Source organism: Oncorhynchus mykiss, chromosome 16 (assembly GCF_057628025.1).
Source record: "Oncorhynchus mykiss isolate SJ-2025 chromosome 16, ASM5762802v1, whole genome shotgun sequence".
Lineage (NCBI taxonomy): Eukaryota > Metazoa > Chordata > Actinopteri > Salmoniformes > Salmonidae > Oncorhynchus > Oncorhynchus mykiss.
This window is the reverse complement of record NC_143037.1, coordinates 73,172,896-73,192,500: the sequence shown is the minus strand read 5'-3', so window position 1 is coordinate 73,192,500 and position 19,605 is coordinate 73,172,896. Positions and strand designations below refer to the sequence as shown.

The following is a 19,605-nucleotide window of genomic DNA, read 5'->3' as shown; positions in this document are numbered from 1 at the left end:
ATCATGGATGATCAGCCCTTGTGTCCATAGCTCTGTCTAGTGTTGATATCATGGATGGTCAGCCCTTGTGTCCATAGCTCTGTCTAGTGTCCATAGCTCTGTCTAGTGTTGATATCATGGATGGTCAGCCCTTGTGTCCATAGCTCTGTCTAGTGTTGATATCATGGATGGTCAGCCCTTGTGTCCATAGCTCTGTCTAGTGTCCATAGCTCTGTCTAGTGTTGATATCATGGATGGTCAGCCCTTGTGTCCATAGCTCTGTCTAGTGTTGATATCATGGATGGTCAGCCCTTGTGTCCATAGCTCTGTCTAGTGTCCATAGCTCTGTCTAGTGTTGATATCATGAATGGTCAGCCCTTGTGTCCATAGCTCTGTCTAGTGTTGATATCATGAATGGTCAGCCCGTGTGTCCATAGCTCTGTCTAGTGTTGATATCATGGATGGTCAGCCCTTGTGTCCATAGCTCTGTCTAGTGTTGATATCATGAATGGTCAGCCCGTGTGTCCATAGCTCTGTCTAGTGTTGATATCATGGATGGTCAATCAATCAAATGTATTCATAAAGCCCTTTTTATATCAGCCGATGTCACAAAGTCCTTATACAGAAACCCAGCCTAAAACCCCAAACAGCGAGCAATGCAGGTGTAGAAGCACGGTGGCTATGAAAAACTCCCTGGGAAGGCAGGAACCTAGGAAGAAACCTAGAGAGGAACCAGGCTATGAGGGGTGGCCAGTCCTCTTCTGGCTGTGCCGGGAGGAGATTATAAGAGTACATGGCCAAGATGTTCAAATGTTCATAGATTACCAGCAGGGTCAAATAATAATATTGACAGTGGTTGTAGAGGGTGCAACAGGTCAGCACCTCAGGAGTAAATGTCAGTTGGCTTTTCATAGCCGATCATTCAGAGTTAGAGACAACAGCTGCGGTAGAGAGAGAGAATCGAAAACAGCCCATCCGGTGAACAGGTCAGGGTTCCATAGCCGCGGGCAGAACAGTTGAAATGGGAGCAGCAGAACGACCAGGTGGACTGGGGACAGCAAGGAGTCATCAGGTCAGGTAGTCCTGAGGCATGGTCCTAGGGCTCCGGTCCTCCGAGAGAAGAGAAAGAGAGCGAGAGAGAGAGAGAATTAGAGGGAGCATACTTAAATTCACACAGGACACCGGATAAGACAGGAGAAATACTCCAGATATAACTGACCCACGCCCTCTGACACAAACTATTGCAGCATAATAGTCAGTCCTTGCATCCATAGCTCTGTCTATTAATTAAACTATATAAAATGACCTGTAGTCATTACTATTGGTTTGTTGTCTTATATAATATTACTGTAAACATGTTTATTATTTGAGTTGGTTTATGCTTTAAAATGTTATTTCACTCCCTTTACTTTCCATGTATTCACTGTGTAAATAATGACAAGCTACACTAATCAGTTTGTCTAAGATTCATGGTTGCTTGAGAGTGGGCTTGAAAATCTATTGCATTAAAATATATATATTTTTTTTAATTTGCTGGTTGCCATGTGCTTTGTTTCCATGTGCTCTTTCACCAGCAGATGTCCCTGTTGCAAAGAATGAACATGTTAGTGTTCGTCTTTGAAGAGAGGGATATTACAAACCGACAGTATTTGTAGGTCTTCACGATGCTGCATTCAGAATTCTCTTCTGGTTTAAATAACTCTATGAATTATATATTTAAATAATTCATCTACCTACAATATATTTAAACCTCCTCCTATACTTACGATATATTTAAACCCACTCATCTACTTACAATATATTTAAACCTTCTCATCTACCTAGGATATATATTTAAACCTTCTCATCTACCTACGATATATATTTAAACCTTCTCATCTACCTACGATATATATTTAAACCTTCTCATCTACTTACGATATATTTAAACCTTCTCATCTACCTAGGATATATATTTAAACCTTCTCATCTACCTACGATATATATTTAAATCTCCTCATCTACTTACGATATATTTAAACCTTCTCATCTACCTAGGATATATATTTAAACCTTCTCATCTACCTACGATATATATTTAAATCTCCTCATCAAACTACAATATATTTAAATCTCCTCATCTACTTATGGTCATATGGATATTCATCTGACCAAGGACATGCAGATCAGATGTCCACATATGACCTGTGTATTTATGAGAAACATATGTATTTGGCTTCATATACACTTAATAATGTTGTTCGATTTTGAAATAGGTATGTGTTATGTTAGGGCCAGGTTAAGTAGTGTACAACGTTGATATAGATGGAATGAATAACCTGTCACAATCACCTGTCATTACCACCTGTCACTACGTCACTATCACCTGTCATTACCACCAGTCACTACGTCACTATCACCAGTCACTACCACCTGTCACTACCACCTGTCACTTCGTCACTACCACCTGTCATTACCACCAGTCACTACGTCACTATCACCAGTCACCACCACCTGTCACTACGTCACTATCACCAGTCATTACCACCAGTCACTACGTCACTATCACCAGTCACTACCACCTGTCACTACCACCTGTCACTTCGTCACTACCACCTGTCATTACCACCAGTCACTACGTTACTATCACCAGTCACCACCACCTGTCACTACGTCTTTACCACCTGTCACTATCACCTGTCACCACCACCTGTCACTATCACCAGTCACTACCACCTGTCACTACCACCTGTCACTACCACCTGTCACTACGTCACTATCACCTGTCATTACTACCTGTCACTAACTCCTGTCACTACCACCTGTCACTACGTCACTATCACCTGTCATTGCCACCTGTCACTATCACCTGTCACTACATCACTATCACCTGTCACTATCACCTGTCACTATCACCTGTCACTACTACCTGTCACTATCACCTGTCATTACCACCTGTCACTACGTCACTATCACCTGTCACTACGTCACTATCACCTGTCACTACCACCTGTCACTATCACCTGTCACTATCACCTGTCACTACGTCACTATCACCTGTCACTATCACCTGCCACTATCACCTGTCACTATCACCTGTCACTACGTCACTATTACATGTCACTGCTACCTGTCACTATCACCTGTCACTATCACCTGTCATTACCACCTGTCACTACGTCACTACCACCTGTCACTACGTCACTATCACCTGTCATTACCACCTGTCATTACCACCTGTCACTACGTCACTACCACCTGTCACTATCACCTGTCACTATCACCTGTCACTATCACCTGTCATTACCACCTGTCACTATCACCTGTCATTACCACCTGTCACTATCACCTGTCACTATCACCTGTCATTACCACCTGTCACTACCACCTGTCACTATCACCTGTCATTACCACCTGTCACTACCACATGTCACTCTCACCTGTCATTACCACCTTTCACTATCACCTGTCACTACCACCTGTCACTATCACCTGTCACTACGTCACTATCACATGTCACTACGTCACTACCACCTGTCACTATCACCTGTCACTATCACCTGTCACTATCACCTGTCATTACCACCTGTCACTATCACCTGTCATTACCACCTGTCACTATCACCTGTCACTATCACCTGTCATTACCACCTGTCACTACCACCTGTCACTATCACCTGTCATTACCACCTGTCACTACCACATGTCACTATCACCTGTCATTACCACCTTTCACTATCACCTGTCACTACCACCTGTCACTATCACCTGTCACTACGTCACTATCACATGTCACTACGTCACTATCACCTGTCATTACCACCTGTCACTACCACCTGTCACTACCACCTGTCATTACCACCTGTCACTATCACCTGTCACTATCACCTGTCATTACCACCTGTCACTACCACCTGTCACTTCGTCACTACCACCTGTCATTACCACCAGTCACTACGTTACTATCACCAGTCACCACCACCTGTCACTACGTCTTTACCACCTGTCACTATCACCTGTCACCACCACCTGTCACTATCACCAGTCACTACCACCTGTCACTACCACCTGTCACTACCACCTGTCACTACGTCACTATCACCTGTCATTACTACCTGTCACTAACTCCTGTCACTACCACCTGTCACTACGTCACTATCACCTGTCATTGCCACCTGTCACTATCACCTGTCACTACATCACTATCACCTGTCACTATCACCTGTCACTATCACCTGTCACTACTACCTGTCACTATCACCTGTCATTACCACCTGTCACTACGTCACTATCACCTGTCACTACGTCACTATCACCTGTCACTACCACCTGTCACTATCACCTGTCACTATCACCTGTCACTACGTCACTATCACCTGTCACTATCACCTGCCACTATCACCTGTCACTATCACCTGTCACTACGTCACTATTACATGTCACTGCTACCTGTCACTATCACCTGTCACTATCACCTGTCATTACCACCTGTCACTACGTCACTACCACCTGTCACTACGTCACTATCACCTGTCATTACCACCTGTCATTACCACCTGTCACTACGTCACTACCACCTGTCACTATCACCTGTCACTATCACCTGTCACTATCACCTGTCATTACCACCTGTCACTATCACCTGTCATTACCACCTGTCACTATCACCTGTCACTATCACCTGTCATTACCACCTGTCACTACCACCTGTCACTATCACCTGTCATTACCACCTGTCACTACCACATGTCACTATCACCTGTCATTACCACCTTTCACTATCACCTGTCACTACCACCTGTCACTATCACCTGTCACTACGTCACTATCACATGTCACTACGTCACTACCACCTGTCACTATCACCTGTCACTATCACCTGTCACTATCACCTGTCATTACCACCTGTCACTATCACCTGTCATTACCACCTGTCACTATCACCTGTCACTATCACCTGTCATTACCACCTGTCACTACCACCTGTCACTATCACCTGTCATTACCACCTGTCACTACCACATGTCACTATCACCTGTCATTACCACCTTTCACTATCACCTGTCACTACCACCTGTCACTATCACCTGTCACTACGTCACTATCACATGTCACTACGTCACTACCACCTGTCACTATCACCTGTCACTATCACCTGTCACTATCACCTGTCATTACCACCTGTCACTATCACCTGTCATTACCACCTGTCACTATCACCTGTCACTATCACCTGTCATTACCACCTGTCACTACCACCTGTCACTATCACCTGTCATTACCACCTGTCACTACCACATGTCACTATCACCTGTCATTACCACCTTTCACTATCACCTGTCACTACCACCTGTCACTATCACCTGTCACTACGTCACTATCACATGTCACTACGTCACTATCACCTGTCATTACCACCTGTCACTACCACCTGTCACTACCACCTGTCATTACCACCTGTCACTATCACCTGTCACTATCACCTGTCATTACCACCTGTCACTACCACCTGTCACTTCGTCACTACCACCTGTCATTACCACCAGTCACTACGTTACTATCACCAGTCACCACCACCTGTCACTACGTCTTTACCACCTGTCACTATCACCTGTCACCACCACCTGTCACTATCACCAGTCACTACCACCTGTCACTACCACCTGTCACTACCACCTGTCACTACGTCACTATCACCTGTCATTACTACCTGTCACTAACTCCTGTCACTACCACCTGTCACTACGTCACTATCACCTGTCATTGCCACCTGTCACTATCACCTGTCACTACATCACTATCACCTGTCACTATCACCTGTCACTATCACCTGTCACTACTACCTGTCACTATCACCTGTCATTACCACCTGTCACTACGTCACTATCACCTGTCACTACGTCACTATCACCTGTCACTACCACCTGTCACTATCACCTGTCACTATCACCTGTCACTACGTCACTATCACCTGTCACTATCACCTGCCACTATCACCTGTCACTATCACCTGTCACTACGTCACTATTACATGTCACTGCTACCTGTCACTATCACCTGTCACTATCACCTGTCATTACCACCTGTCACTACGTCACTACCACCTGTCACTACGTCACTATCACCTGTCATTACCACCTGTCATTACCACCTGTCACTACGTCACTACCACCTGTCACTATCACCTGTCACTATCACCTGTCACTATCACCTGTCATTACCACCTGTCACTATCACCTGTCATTACCACCTGTCACTATCACCTGTCACTATCACCTGTCATTACCACCTGTCACTACCACCTGTCACTATCACCTGTCATTACCACCTGTCACTACCACATGTCACTATCACCTGTCATTACCACCTTTCACTATCACCTGTCACTACCACCTGTCACTATCACCTGTCACTACGTCACTATCACATGTCACTACGTCACTACCACCTGTCACTATCACCTGTCACTATCACCTGTCACTATCACCTGTCATTACCACCTGTCACTATCACCTGTCATTACCACCTGTCACTATCACCTGTCACTATCACCTGTCATTACCACCTGTCACTACCACCTGTCACTATCACCTGTCATTACCACCTGTCACTACCACATGTCACTATCACCTGTCATTACCACCTTTCACTATCACCTGTCACTACCACCTGTCACTATCACCTGTCACTACGTCACTATCACATGTCACTACGTCACTATCACCTGTCATTACCACCTGTCACTACCACCTGTCACTATCACCTGTCATTACCACCTGTCACTACCACCTGTCACTATCACCTGTCATTACCACCTGTCATTACCACCTGTCACTATCACCTGTCACTACTACCTGTCACTACTACCTGTCACTATCACCTGTCACTATCACCTGTCACTATTACCTGTCACTACCACCGGTCACTATCACCCGTCACTATCACCTGTCACTACGTCACTCTCACCTGTCACTATCACCTGTCACTATCCCCTGTCACTACTACCTGTCACTATCACCTGTCACTATCACCTGTCGCTACATCACTATCACCTGTCACTATCACCTGTCACTACCACCTGTCACTATCACCTGTCACTACCACCTGTCACTATCACCTGTCACTATCACCTGTCACTATCACCTGTCATTACCACCTGTCACTATCACCTGTCACTATCACCTGTCACTACGTCACTCTCACCTGTCACTATCACCTGTCACTATCACCTGTCACTATCACCTGTCACTACATCACTATCACCTGTCACTATCACCTGTCACTACATCACTATCACCTGTCACTATCACCTGTCACTACCACCTGTCACTACCACCTGTCACTATCACCTGTCACTACGTCACTCTCACCTGTCACTATCACCTGTCACTACCACCTGTCACTATCACCTGTCACTACATCACTATCACCTGTCACTATCACCTGTCACTACCACCTGTCACTATCACCTGTCATTATCACCTGTCATTTCCACCAATAAAACATGTAATACAGGTAACCTTTATTAAGTCAAGGTCACTGTGTGTGTGTGTGTGTGTGTGCATGTGTGTGTGTGTGTGTGTGTGTGTGTGTGTGTGTGTGTGTGTGTGTGTGTGTGTGTGTGTGTGTGTGTGTGGGGGTATGATTAGGAGTGTTTGTGAGTGTGTTCTACTCGTGTATGTACCTTGTTGACTGCACACTCATTAAAGACCAAATGAATGTGACGAGTTCTGACATTAGGCTGCAGCTGGAACAAATGGGCCAGGCGCTCTCTATCCAGTCAGGCCAATTTTGAGAACCTCCGCCTCATACAGCCACTTGTTTATTTTGCAGGTTGTGAGGGGGTGGAGGGTGGGGGGTAGGGGCGGGGGGGCTGGAGATGATATTGGAAATGTAGATGGGACTGTTTTGAATTGGATTGCACGCTTTGATGCAGAGGCAGATTGTAAACTGTGATTTTATTAAATCCTTCATTAGGATTCATCAGTGAGATTGGATCAGAAAAAGGTCACTGTGCTCTTTCTCTACTTCTCTTTCTCCATCCCCCTCTCTCTCTTCATCCCCTTCCCCCTCTTTCTCTCTCTCCATCCCCCACTCTCTCTCTCCATCCCCTTCCCCCTCTCTCTCCCCACCCCCCTCTCTTTCCCTCCCCCTCTCCCTCTCTCCATCCCCTTTTCTCTCTCCATCCCCTTCCCCCTCTCTCTCTCCATACCCTTCCCCTTCTCTCTCTCCATCCCCTCCCCCCTCTATCTCTCTCCATCCCCTTCTCTCTCTCTCCATCCCCTTCCACCTCTCTCTCTCTCCATCCCCTTCCCCCTCTCTCTCTCTCTCTCTCTCTCCATCCCCTTTTCTCTCTCTCCATCCCATTCTACATATCTCTCTCCATTCCCTTCCATCTCTCTCTCCATCCCCTTCCATCTCTCTCCATCCCCTTCCATCTCTCTCTCTCTCTCTCACCACTCCTTCCCCCCCCCCCCTCTCTCTCCCCCCACTCATTTGCACCCTTTTTCACTTCCCTTCTTTACTTGCAGAGCATTGTGGGACTTGCCAATGCCGAAACAATTTTGCTGTGAAAATGATCATCATGGGCTGGTGCAGAAACATTATCTCCCTCTTCTCTCCCCCCCCCACTCCTCGGCTGCCATCGGGACGGCCGTGCCACAAATCATTTGTACGCTCTCATTTCGGCGAGCGGGCCGAGATGTTGCTTACTGCTTAGCGAGCAGATGACTTTCAGAAAGAGTGAATGGAAGGGAGGGAGGGGGTGAGTGGCAATTTGCCCGGCACACGAGGATGTCAGTGGGAGTTGGATCTGAAATTGAGAAGGAAATTGTGTGCACCATATGTCAAGTTCCGGAAAAGAGGTTTCATTATGTGTGTGTATTTTTCCTTGTGTGTCTGTAGACTTTTCCGTGTAAACCATCTTGGTGTTTTATCAAATCACCTTCGCCATTGTCTATATTCCTATTATCATCAGTTGGAAAGGAGCATCACCCTTTCTTTAACAGAAGGAAATGTTTTTTTGTTCTTGCCTGTGGCTAGTGTTTGACCCTCCGTCTGGTTAGGCCCCTCCCCCCTCCTTTCTCCGTGTGAGACTTCAGGATTCTTCTGCTACACTGAATACATCCTGTTTGTCTGTGTCACGATCGTCGTATGAGTGAGACCAAGGCGCAGCGTGTGATGCGTACACTCTCTTTTAATGAATGAAAACACTTAACAAAAAACAACAAAAACAACAAAACCAACGAACGAAACGTGAAGCTATACAAATTAGTGCAGACAGGCAACTAAACATAGTCAAGATCCCACAACACAAATGAGGAATATGACTACCTAAATATGATCCCCAATCAGAGACAAAGATTAACAGCTGTCTCTGATTGGGAACCATATCAGGCAAATATAGACATACAAAAACACCTAGACAAACAAAAACACTAGACATACAAAAACTAGAGGACCCACCCTAGTCACACCCTGACCTAACCAAAATATATAGAAAAACAGAGATATCTAAGGTCAGGGCGTGACAGTCTGCATACATCCTATTTGTCTGAATATATTCTGCTGTTTGCCTGAATACATATTGTGTCTCTGAATACATCCTGTTTGTCTGAATACATCCTGTTTGCCTGAATACATCATGTTTGCCTGAATACATTCTACTGTTTGTCTGAATACATTCTACTGTTTGTCTGAACACATTCTGCTGTGTGTCTGAATACATCCTGTTTGCCTGAATGCATTCTGCTGTTTGTCTGAATATATCCTGTTTGTCTGAATACTTCCTGTTTGCCTGAATACATTCTGCTGTTTGTCTGAATACATCCTGTTTGTCTGAATACATCCTGTTTGTCTGAATACATCATGTTTGTCTGAATACATCCTGTTTGTCTGAATACTTCCTGTTTGTCTGAATGCATTCTGCTGTTTGTCTGAATACATCCTGTTTGTCTGAATACATCCTGTTTGTCTGAATACTTCCTGTTTGTCTGAATACTTCCTGTTTGTCTGAATACATCCTGTTTGTCTGAATACTTCCTGTTTGTCTGAATATATCCTGTTTGTCTGAATACTTCCTGTTTGTCTGAATACATCCTGTTTGTCTGAATACATCCTGTTTGTCTGAATACTTCCTGTTTGTCTGAATGCATTCTGCTGTTTGTCTGAATACATCCTGTTTGTCTGAATACTTCCTGTTTGTCTGAATACTTCCTGTTTGTCTGAATACTTCCTGTTTGTCTGAGCAACGGCCCATACACTATCATACAAGTGACACTACTGGCAAGGAATCTCACACAATACACACACACAGTCCCTGTGAAGATACACTACGAACACTCAGACCCAGTAGCATTTATCAGTAGATGAAACACATTGGACCTGCTGAAGACTCCTGAACTGTACTTGGCAGTTCCACAAGGCCCTGTTTTTAGGAATCATATGCAATATCAGGGGCGTGTGTAACAGTACAAATTTAGACCGTCCCCTCGCCCATACCCGGGCGCGAACTAGGGACCTTCTGCACACATCAACAGTCACCCTCGAAGCATCGTTACCCATCGCTCCACAAAAGCCGCGGCCCTTGCAGAGCAAGGGGAACTACTACTTCAAGGTCTCAGAGCAAGTGACGTCACTGATTGAAACGCTATTTAGCGCCCACGCTAACTAAGCTAGCCGTTTCACATCCGTTACACGTGCACAGACTTTTTTTGGGGTGGGGGGGGGGGGGGTATGTGGTCATACAAAAAAAGACAGACTCATTGAGCTCATTATTACAGGACCTGCAATAAATGCTGCACTTAGTAACTACGACCAACACCATTCCAGTCAAAATAGAAGATAAGAAATACTGTAGCCTACCGTCACTGCAGTGAGCTCGAAAAGTATTGGGACAGTGACAAAGGTTTTGTTGTTTTTTTTTTGCCTTAAAATGATTCAATGACTATGAAGTTAACGTGCATTCTGTCAACTTTACTTTTTGAGGGTATTTTCATCCGTATCGGGTGAACCGTTTAGAAATTACAGCACTTTTATTGTACATAGTCCCCCCCATTTTTTTAGGGGATCAAACGTATTGGGAAAAATTCACTTATACGGTATTTGTATTAAAGTATACAAACGTTTTGTATTAGTTCCCATATTCCTAGCATGCAACGATTACACCAAGCTTGTGACTCTAGAAACTTGGGAGTATTTGCTGTTTGTTTTGGTTGTGTTTCAGATTATTTTGAGCCCAATAGAAATGAATGGTAAATAATGTATTGTGTCATTTTGGAGTCACTTTTATTCTAAATCAGAATATAATATGTTTCTAAACACTTCTGCATTACTGTAGATGTTACCATGATTACGGATAATCCTGAATGAGTCGTGAGTAATGATGAGTGAGAAAATTTGAGGCGCACAATTATCATACCCCCCCCCCGCCCCCCCCCCAAAATGCTAACCTCCCCTGTTATTGTCATGGTGAGAGATTAGCATGTCTTGGGGGTATGCTAACCTCCCCTGTTATTGTAATGGTGAGAGATTAGCATGTCTTGGGGGTATGATATAAAATTCTATCCTCCCCTGTTATTGTCATGATGAGAGATTAGCATGTCTTGGGGGTATGCTAACCTCCCCTGTTATTGTCATGGTGAGAGATTAGCATGTTTTGGGGGTATGATATAAAATTATATCCTCCCCTGTTATTGTCATGATGAGAGATTAGCATGTCTTGGGGGTATGCTAACCTCCCCTGTTATTGTCATGGTGAGAGATTAGCATGTCTTGGGGGTATGATATAAAATGCTAACCTCCCCTGTTATTGTCATGATGAGAGATTAGCATGTCTTGGGGGTATGATATCTGCGCTTCTGTAACTTTCTCACTCATCATTATTCACATTTTGAATTTGTCCCAATACTTTTGGTCCCTTAAAAAAGGGGGGAACCTTGTACAGAAAGTACTGTCATTGTCAAGTGTCAGTTGTGCAGAGGTGTGGACGGATAACGTTAAAATAACATACTTAACTCTCAAAAATAATCAGCCAATAAATCCACACAGGGATAACAAACCTGAACACAAAAGACTAACACAAAACCAGGAACAAACACGCACAAAGGGACACGTGCACAGGTAGAGTCTTTTCTGTGTGATATTCACGTCAAGCACAGAGACCTGCGAGGCTGTTTTAAATGGAGTGCTAGTGTGTTGTGAGTTTCTAACTGCTCAGTACGCCAAGCACAATAGTTGTCTGTACTGTAATGTACATTGGTGTACTAATGACATTTTTTTTTTGGGGGGGGGGGAATAGAAAGGACTTTCTGGTGTGTGTATAACCTTTTGAATGCTGTGTATTTCTGCTTGTGTGTGTTTTTCTGTCTGCTCTTTTTGTTTCCTCCTATAGGACCGTGTGTCCTCTTTATACTCCGCTGACTGCTTTGAGAGAGAGAGAGAGAGTCATCCCTCATTAACCCCAGGCAGTGTGGGTTCAGACAGAGAGACAGACAGACAGACAGGGGCAGAAGGAGCACCGAGTGACCCACATACTGTACAGCAGGGCAGAGCAGCCCCCCCCCCCTCCCCCCAAGTCCTCCAGGAGCTTTAGTCTACCCATGGTCGGCACCCAGACATGCGGGGTGGTGGGGCCCTAAACCCTGGAGCATGGTCCCCTGTGCGGGGATGGCTGTCTCCTGTCTTTTTAGAAGAGGCCGATCCAACACATGAAGAGATTAAACCTGGAATGTCTGAAAGAAAAATGGCCCATGGTTCAATGGGGAGGCTTTTTGTGTTGTAATCACAAGTAACAGCTATTTCTGTGTGGATTTCATGTTGATGAAAAGTAATTGTCTGTTCTGACCTTCAGCTTTCATGTTCTTTCTTTCTTCCCCCCGTCTTTTTCTTTTGACTTGTGGATGATGTGTGTATTGTTCTTGCATTGCTAGATATTGCTACACTGTTGGAGCCAGAAAGATAAGCATTTCGCTGCACCTGCGATAACATCTGCAAAACTATGTACGCGAAGATTAAAACTTGGATTTGATTTGATTTGATCAGGATGTAGCATTCTAGCTTCTTACCGATGTGCCAGATGGAAAAAATGTAGGACACTTTCATCTTTGTTATAAAGAGGAACAACAAAGGTTGGCGAGATTAGAAGAGCCTCGTCATTACTTAATGACACTGTACTGGCATCATGAATTATTCACTGAGGCTATGTGTCTCGTTTGTTTCTGTCCATCAGTGACACAGAGACGCACAGAGACGTCTATACAAACTTGGCTCTTTTACTCCCTGTTTCCGCTCTTCCATTCATAAAAAAATTATGTTTTTTTAATGTGCTTGTGGGCTAGTGTGTGTGTGTGTGCGTGTTTGTTTGTGTTTGTCCCTGCCATTCTGCTTACAGGCATAATGGTGTGTCTGTGTCCCAGTGGTGTTGGTAGGGGGGTGGAAGGGACACCGCAGTGTCTCAGAAGAAGGCCCTCTTGAGACAGAGAGGCAGCTGTGTCTCCACTCTGAGGCTAAGAGGAACCCCTCCCGGTTCAACACCACGAGCTGCTCCGTGAGAGAACTCTTAGTTTAAAAACAGTTTGTCGACCAGATTATCACTTTATCACATTATCATTTCATCACATAATTTATTTTATTTTTTATGTTTTTATTTTACCTTTATTTAACTAGGCAAGTCAGTTAAGGGGGAAATTAACTATATTCTGGTAATCCGACCAATTGAACATATGCGGTGGTACTTAATGAATATGATCAGTTCGGTTGTCATCTGAGACATTCTCATCAATGATAAGATGACATAAGCTCTACAGTGGAAAGTCTACACATCAGAGTTATCGGATTCACATGGAATTGTTGTTCAATTTAAATGTTTGAATATGAAATTATTCGTGATGGGATGAAATGTGATTTTAGCTTCTAAAATGTTAGATTTGTGAAGGGACATGGGCTATAAAACTTTTCAAACACGCCCTCCTCTCCCTTCCTATATAAAGCCTTGACAACAATAGAACCTCCTGTTCCGATGATGTGAGGACGACGGTCCGATGTCAGAATGGTTCAGATAATAACTACAGAACGAAGCCAACATCAGCATGAGCTTTGGTTGCGAATGGTATGAACTTTGAACTCTTATTCACTACAGAAGTGATACCTCCTAGCCGTTGAGTTAGCAACAGCAGCTGCAAACGCAGGTTAGGAAGGAACAGACCGAGTATCCCGTCTACCACACAACGACGTTACTACAACTTATCCAATTGACACCCAGAGACATTCTTCAAAGGACAAAGACCTCGGTTTGGCAACACGGCCTTCCAGCTAGCACCTACCGAAGCGCAGCTGAGAATAAATATTTCTTGTATTTTCCTTTTCCAAATGGGCGGTAATTTAGAATGGATAAGATACTGTCTTTACGATAGCACAGCTTCGCCCTTTGTTCCTCAGTCTTCCCACTCTTTCACTCAAACCCAGCCCTTTTCTTTTGTGTAACCAACTGTCATATCTGTTCCGCCCGCTAGGAACGTTTTCCTTTATGACGTAATTTGTAATCAAGTTATGATTTAATTATGTGTATGTGTAATTCTGTATGATTAGTTAGGTATTTAGTAAATAAATAATTAAACCCAATTTTGTATTGCTGACTCAACTTGTTAGCCAGGGTTCATGCAGATAACCAAGAATTTACAACTTTCAGATGAGACTGAATTAAGAGGACGATTAATATTGATTGCTATTGATGTAAAATATTACTAGGTCTTTAAAAGTTTATTTGGAAGATAACAGCTCTATAAATATTATTACGTGGTGCCCTGACTCTCTAGTTAATTACATTTACATGATTAGCTCAATCAGGTAATATTAATTACGGAGAAATTATTTTATAGAATAGCATATCATATCACTTAATCCGGCATAGCCAAAGACACGACACAGTGCACCTCTCCTCTGACTGAGAGATAAAGTGAATGCAGTGTGGGACAAAGGGAGGGAGGGGGAGCATTGGGCGGCCATTTGCATGTAAATAGCAATGCACTAGCCCTCCGTCCGCTGCAGGGATGACAAAGAGCACTCTGGGATTGCCTTGGCTTATGTTTCACACATAAGGAGTGGCTCACTAGGCATCTCACTCTGAAACTAATGCCCTCTGACTTCCATTGGCCTTACTTGGACAAAAGCAACCCACACCAACAAAATGATGAAAAATGTATATTCTCCTCCCAACAGAACAACATAGAGCTCAGAGATCAAGGACAGGAGCGTTACAATGAGCTTTCTCTCCTCTCTCTCTCTCTCTCTTGCGCTCGCTCCCTCTCCCTTTCTCTCTCCCTTTCTCTCTCTCCCTCTTGCTGTCTCTCTCACTTTCTCTCCCTCTTTCTTTCTCCCTTTCTCGCTCTCCCTCTCACCGTCTCTCTCACTTTCTCTCTCTCTTTCTCTCTCTCCCTCTTTCTCTCGCTCTCTCTCACCCTCTATCTCTCTCTCCCTCCCTCGCTCTCTCTCAATCTCTCTCTTGCTCTCGCTCCCTCTCCCTTTCTCTCTCCCTTTCTCTCTCTCCCTCTTGCTGTCTCTCTCACTTTCTCTCCCTCTTTCTTTCTCCCTTTCTCGCTCTCCCTCTCGCCGTCTCTCTCACTTTCTCTCTCTCTTTCTCTCTCTCCCTCTCGCCATCTCTCTCCCTTTCTCTCTCCCCCCTCGCTGTCTCTCTCTCTTTCTCTCTCCCTCTCTCTCTCCCTCTCTCTTTCTCTCTCTCTTTCTCTCTCTTTCTCTCTCTCCTCTCCCCTTCAATCTACTAGAAATCTGTTTCACATTCTCGTCTTTTCTCTTTCCCTCTCTCCTTCTATTTCCCCAGTGTACTCTTACTGTAAACTGCCTATGTAATTTAAATGTAGTGCCTTCCTTTTCAAAAGGATGGCAAAGAGGATGGGAGAAAGGGAAAGAAGCAGCGGAGTCAGGAATACAGGAATACCATTATCACCATATACACTATATGACCAAAAGTATGTGGACACTTGCTCGTCAAACATCTCATTCCAAAATATTTAATATGGAGATGGTCCCCCCCCCCCCCCTTTCGCTGTTGCTATAACAGCCTCCACTCTTCTGGGAAGGCTTTCCACTAGATGTTGGAACATTGCTGAGGTTTGCACTGAGGTTTCCCTGGTGTAGGGAAGGTTTCCCTGGTGTAGGGAAGGTTTCCCTGGTGTAGGGGATGTTTCCCTGGTGTAGGGGATGTTTCCCTGGTGTAGGGGATGTTTCCCTGGTGTAGGGAAGGTTTCCCTGGTGTAGGGAAGGTTTCCCTGGTGTAGGGAAGGTTTCCCTGGTGTAGGGGATGTTTCCCTGGTGTAGGGGATGTTTCCCTGGTGTAGGGGAGGTTTCCCTGGTGTAGGGAAGGTTTCCCTGGTGTAGGGGATGTTTCCCTGGTGTAGGGAAGGTTTCCCTGGTGTAGGGGATGTTTCCCTGGTGTAGGGAAGGTTTCCCTGGTGTAGGGAAGGTTTCCCTGGTGTAGGGGATGTTTCCCTGGTGTAGGGAAGGTTTCCCTGGTGTAGGGGATGTTTCCCTGGTGTAGGGAAGGTTTCCCTGGTGTAGGGAAGGTTTCCCTGGTGTAGGGGATGTTTCCCTGGTGTAGGAGATGTTTCCCTGGTGTAGAGAATGTTTTCCTGGTGTAGGGATGCAGATAGCACCAGGGATGTAGATAGCAGATAGCACCAGGGATGTAGATAGCACCAGGGATGTAGATAGCACCAGGGATGCAGATAGCACCAGCGATGCAGATAGCACCAGGGATGTAGATAGCACCAGGGATGTAGATAGCACCACTGCCGTAGGCCTGAGGGTCTCATCATGGTGAAGAGTTTCCTTGGCCTCCACTCACCATTGTGATCTCATCTCTGAAGAGGCTACGAGGAGTGAGTTTTAAATGAGACGGCTTTCATCTCAATTTTGGAAAGGCGCTTTGTTTGTGTATGTGTGTGTGTGTGTGTGTGCGCGCGTGCGCGTGCGTGTGCGTGCCTGCGTGCCTGCGTGCGTGCGTGTGTGTGTGTGTGTGTGCTGTGCAATGGTGGAACCATCACTATCTTTATGTGTTGATGTCTATAGATGGCCGATGTATTTTCAGTGCTCTTTGTGTCTGTGATATTGATGTTTCTAATGTATAAAGAGTACAGGGAACAGCGTGTGAGTAATTGATGTTTCTAATGTATAAAGAGTACAGGGAACACAGCGTGTGTGTAATTGTTAGTGTTTACTGTAAATGCTTCCTCCCATCTCTCTCTCTCTCTAATGGCAGCAGTACTGTGACAGAGTGCAGGGTTGTTCTTCCCCTTGGCCTTTAAGACATTATTCATGTGAGTCCCAGTGAATCTCTGACCAAGGCTGCATGGATCACCATCTGGTTCTCGCTAGATCTGTTTCGCTCCACCACTTTAACTGCAACCCGTCAATAAACAGATCCAACCAAATGAAGACGAGTCTAGTGGTATTACTGTACTACACTGTTTGTGTGTCTACATTCAATTTGTTTTTATTTTATTATTGTTTTTACCTTTATTTAACTAGGCAAGCCAGTTAAGAACAAATTCTTATTTTCAATGACAGTGGGTTAACTGCCTGTTTCAGGGGCAGAACGACAGATTTGTACCTTGTCAGCTCGGGGATTTGAACTTGCAACCTTTCGGTTACTAGTCCAACGCTCTAACCACTAGGCTACCCTGCTGCCCCGGGGTTGTGTGTACTAGCGGATCTTTTTTTATTTTCCTTTGGTTAGTATCTGTCTCTCCTTGGGGACTGTTATTAAGACTTACAGTCAGTCACCTCTCCATTTTGGTTTCTTGTTCCGTAATCTGTATCATCACCCACGCATCAGAGCAACACAACACAGCACTCCTCGTTCCAAGTTTCCAGCCTCACCCTACAATATGTTGTGGATATATTTCCCCTGTGAGAGACAGATGCGAGATCATAATTTGACCTGCTTCTCAGAGCAGGAAAATAATCTTGCCGCAAAAGGAACCGTGAATTATTGTGTGGATCATAGTTCATGGACATTTTTGGTAGGGTACCTTTTTAGCTAGTACAAATCAAGTCTGTCATTTTAAAGTAGAAATTACAAACTTCAGAAGCTTTTTAAATTAAATACACCACAAGTTTGCATGTCCTCCAGTGCAGAAGATTTCCTGCAACAACAGGGTGATCAAATTAAGATCCTACATCTGGATAGTGGTCTGGCTAACCCAGGGTTTCACTGCCATGCCATATGTTATAGGGCTAATCACAGCCTGCCTGCTGATTGGACCAGGAGTGACGTCTGTAATTAGATCAGATTAGAGAGCGATGGGGGGGAGGGGAGGAGTAGGGAGAGAGGCCTGTTCTGTGCAGTCTGTCTGGACACAGGGCCTGGGTGGATGGGAGGATGGGAGAACACAGGGGAATCAAAAGTTTGGTGACTGGGATGTAGATCAGAGTGCCATTAATTACCGTACTTCATTACAGATGGGGTTCCATTATTTACAGTACTTCATTACAAATGGGGTGCCATTAATTATAGTACTTCCTGTTTCAAGCAAACAATCAGTTAACAATTCTCCAAAGTTAAAGTATGGATCATCAAATCAGGGAGGGAGATATCCATGCCTCTTGGTTTGAATAACATATCAGGGAGGGAGATATCCATGCCTCTTGGTTTGAATAACGTGTCATTGAAGAGATATCCATGCCTCTTGGTTCGAATAACATATCAGGGAGGGAGATATCCACGCCTCTTGGTTTGAATAATGGCGTGAGGAGGTAAGGCAATAAATAGGCCATAGTAGCGAAGTAATTACAATTTCGCCAATTAACACTGGAGTGATAGATGTGCAGATGATGATGTGCAAGTAGAAATGCTGATGTGCAAAAGAGCAGAAAAGTAAATAAAAAAACAATATGGGGATGAGGTAGGTAGTTGGATGGGCTGTTTACAGCTGCAGCGATCACTGAGCTGCTCAGATAGCTGATGCTTAAAATTAGTGGCGTAAAGTTTAAACAGTTATTTGCCACAGGATACAACAGGTGTAAAACAGTACAGTGAAATTCTTACATTCAGAGCTGTTTCCCAACAATACACTGATACCAATATAGATAGTAATAGAAAGTAGAAGAAAAAAAAACACAAAAAAAACACAAGAACTACGATGAGTTAAAGAAACACGAGAATAAAAGTATATACAGGTCAGTACCAGTACCTTATTCAACGTACAGGGATACTGGAGTGGTTGAATATACAGGTCAGTACCAGTACCTTATTGAACGTACAGGGGTACTGGACTGGTTGTATATACAGGTCAGTACCAGTACCTTATTCAACGTACAGGGATACTGGAGTGGTTGTATATACAGGTCAGTACCAGTACCTTATTCAACGTACAGGGATACTGGACTGGTTGTATATACAGGTCAGTACCAGTACCTTATTCAACGTACAGGGATACTGGAGTGGTTGTATATACAGGTCAGTACCAGTACCTTATTCAACGTACAGGGATACTGGAGTGGTTGTATATACAGGTCAGTACCAGTACCTTATTCAACGTACAGGGATACTGGAGTGGTTGTATATACAGGTCAGTACCAGTACCTTATTCAACGTACAGGGGTACAGGAGTGGTTGTATATACAGGTCAGTAC

General features: G+C 44.4%; 1 protein-coding gene across 3 annotated transcripts in view; it reads left to right on the top strand.

Moving 5' to 3' along the window:
• Positions 1 to 19,605, top strand: part of LOC110492649 (myelin transcription factor 1) — a 153,117-nt gene that overhangs the window by 11,356 nt on the left and 122,156 nt on the right. The gene's annotated exons all lie outside the window — the stretch shown is intronic.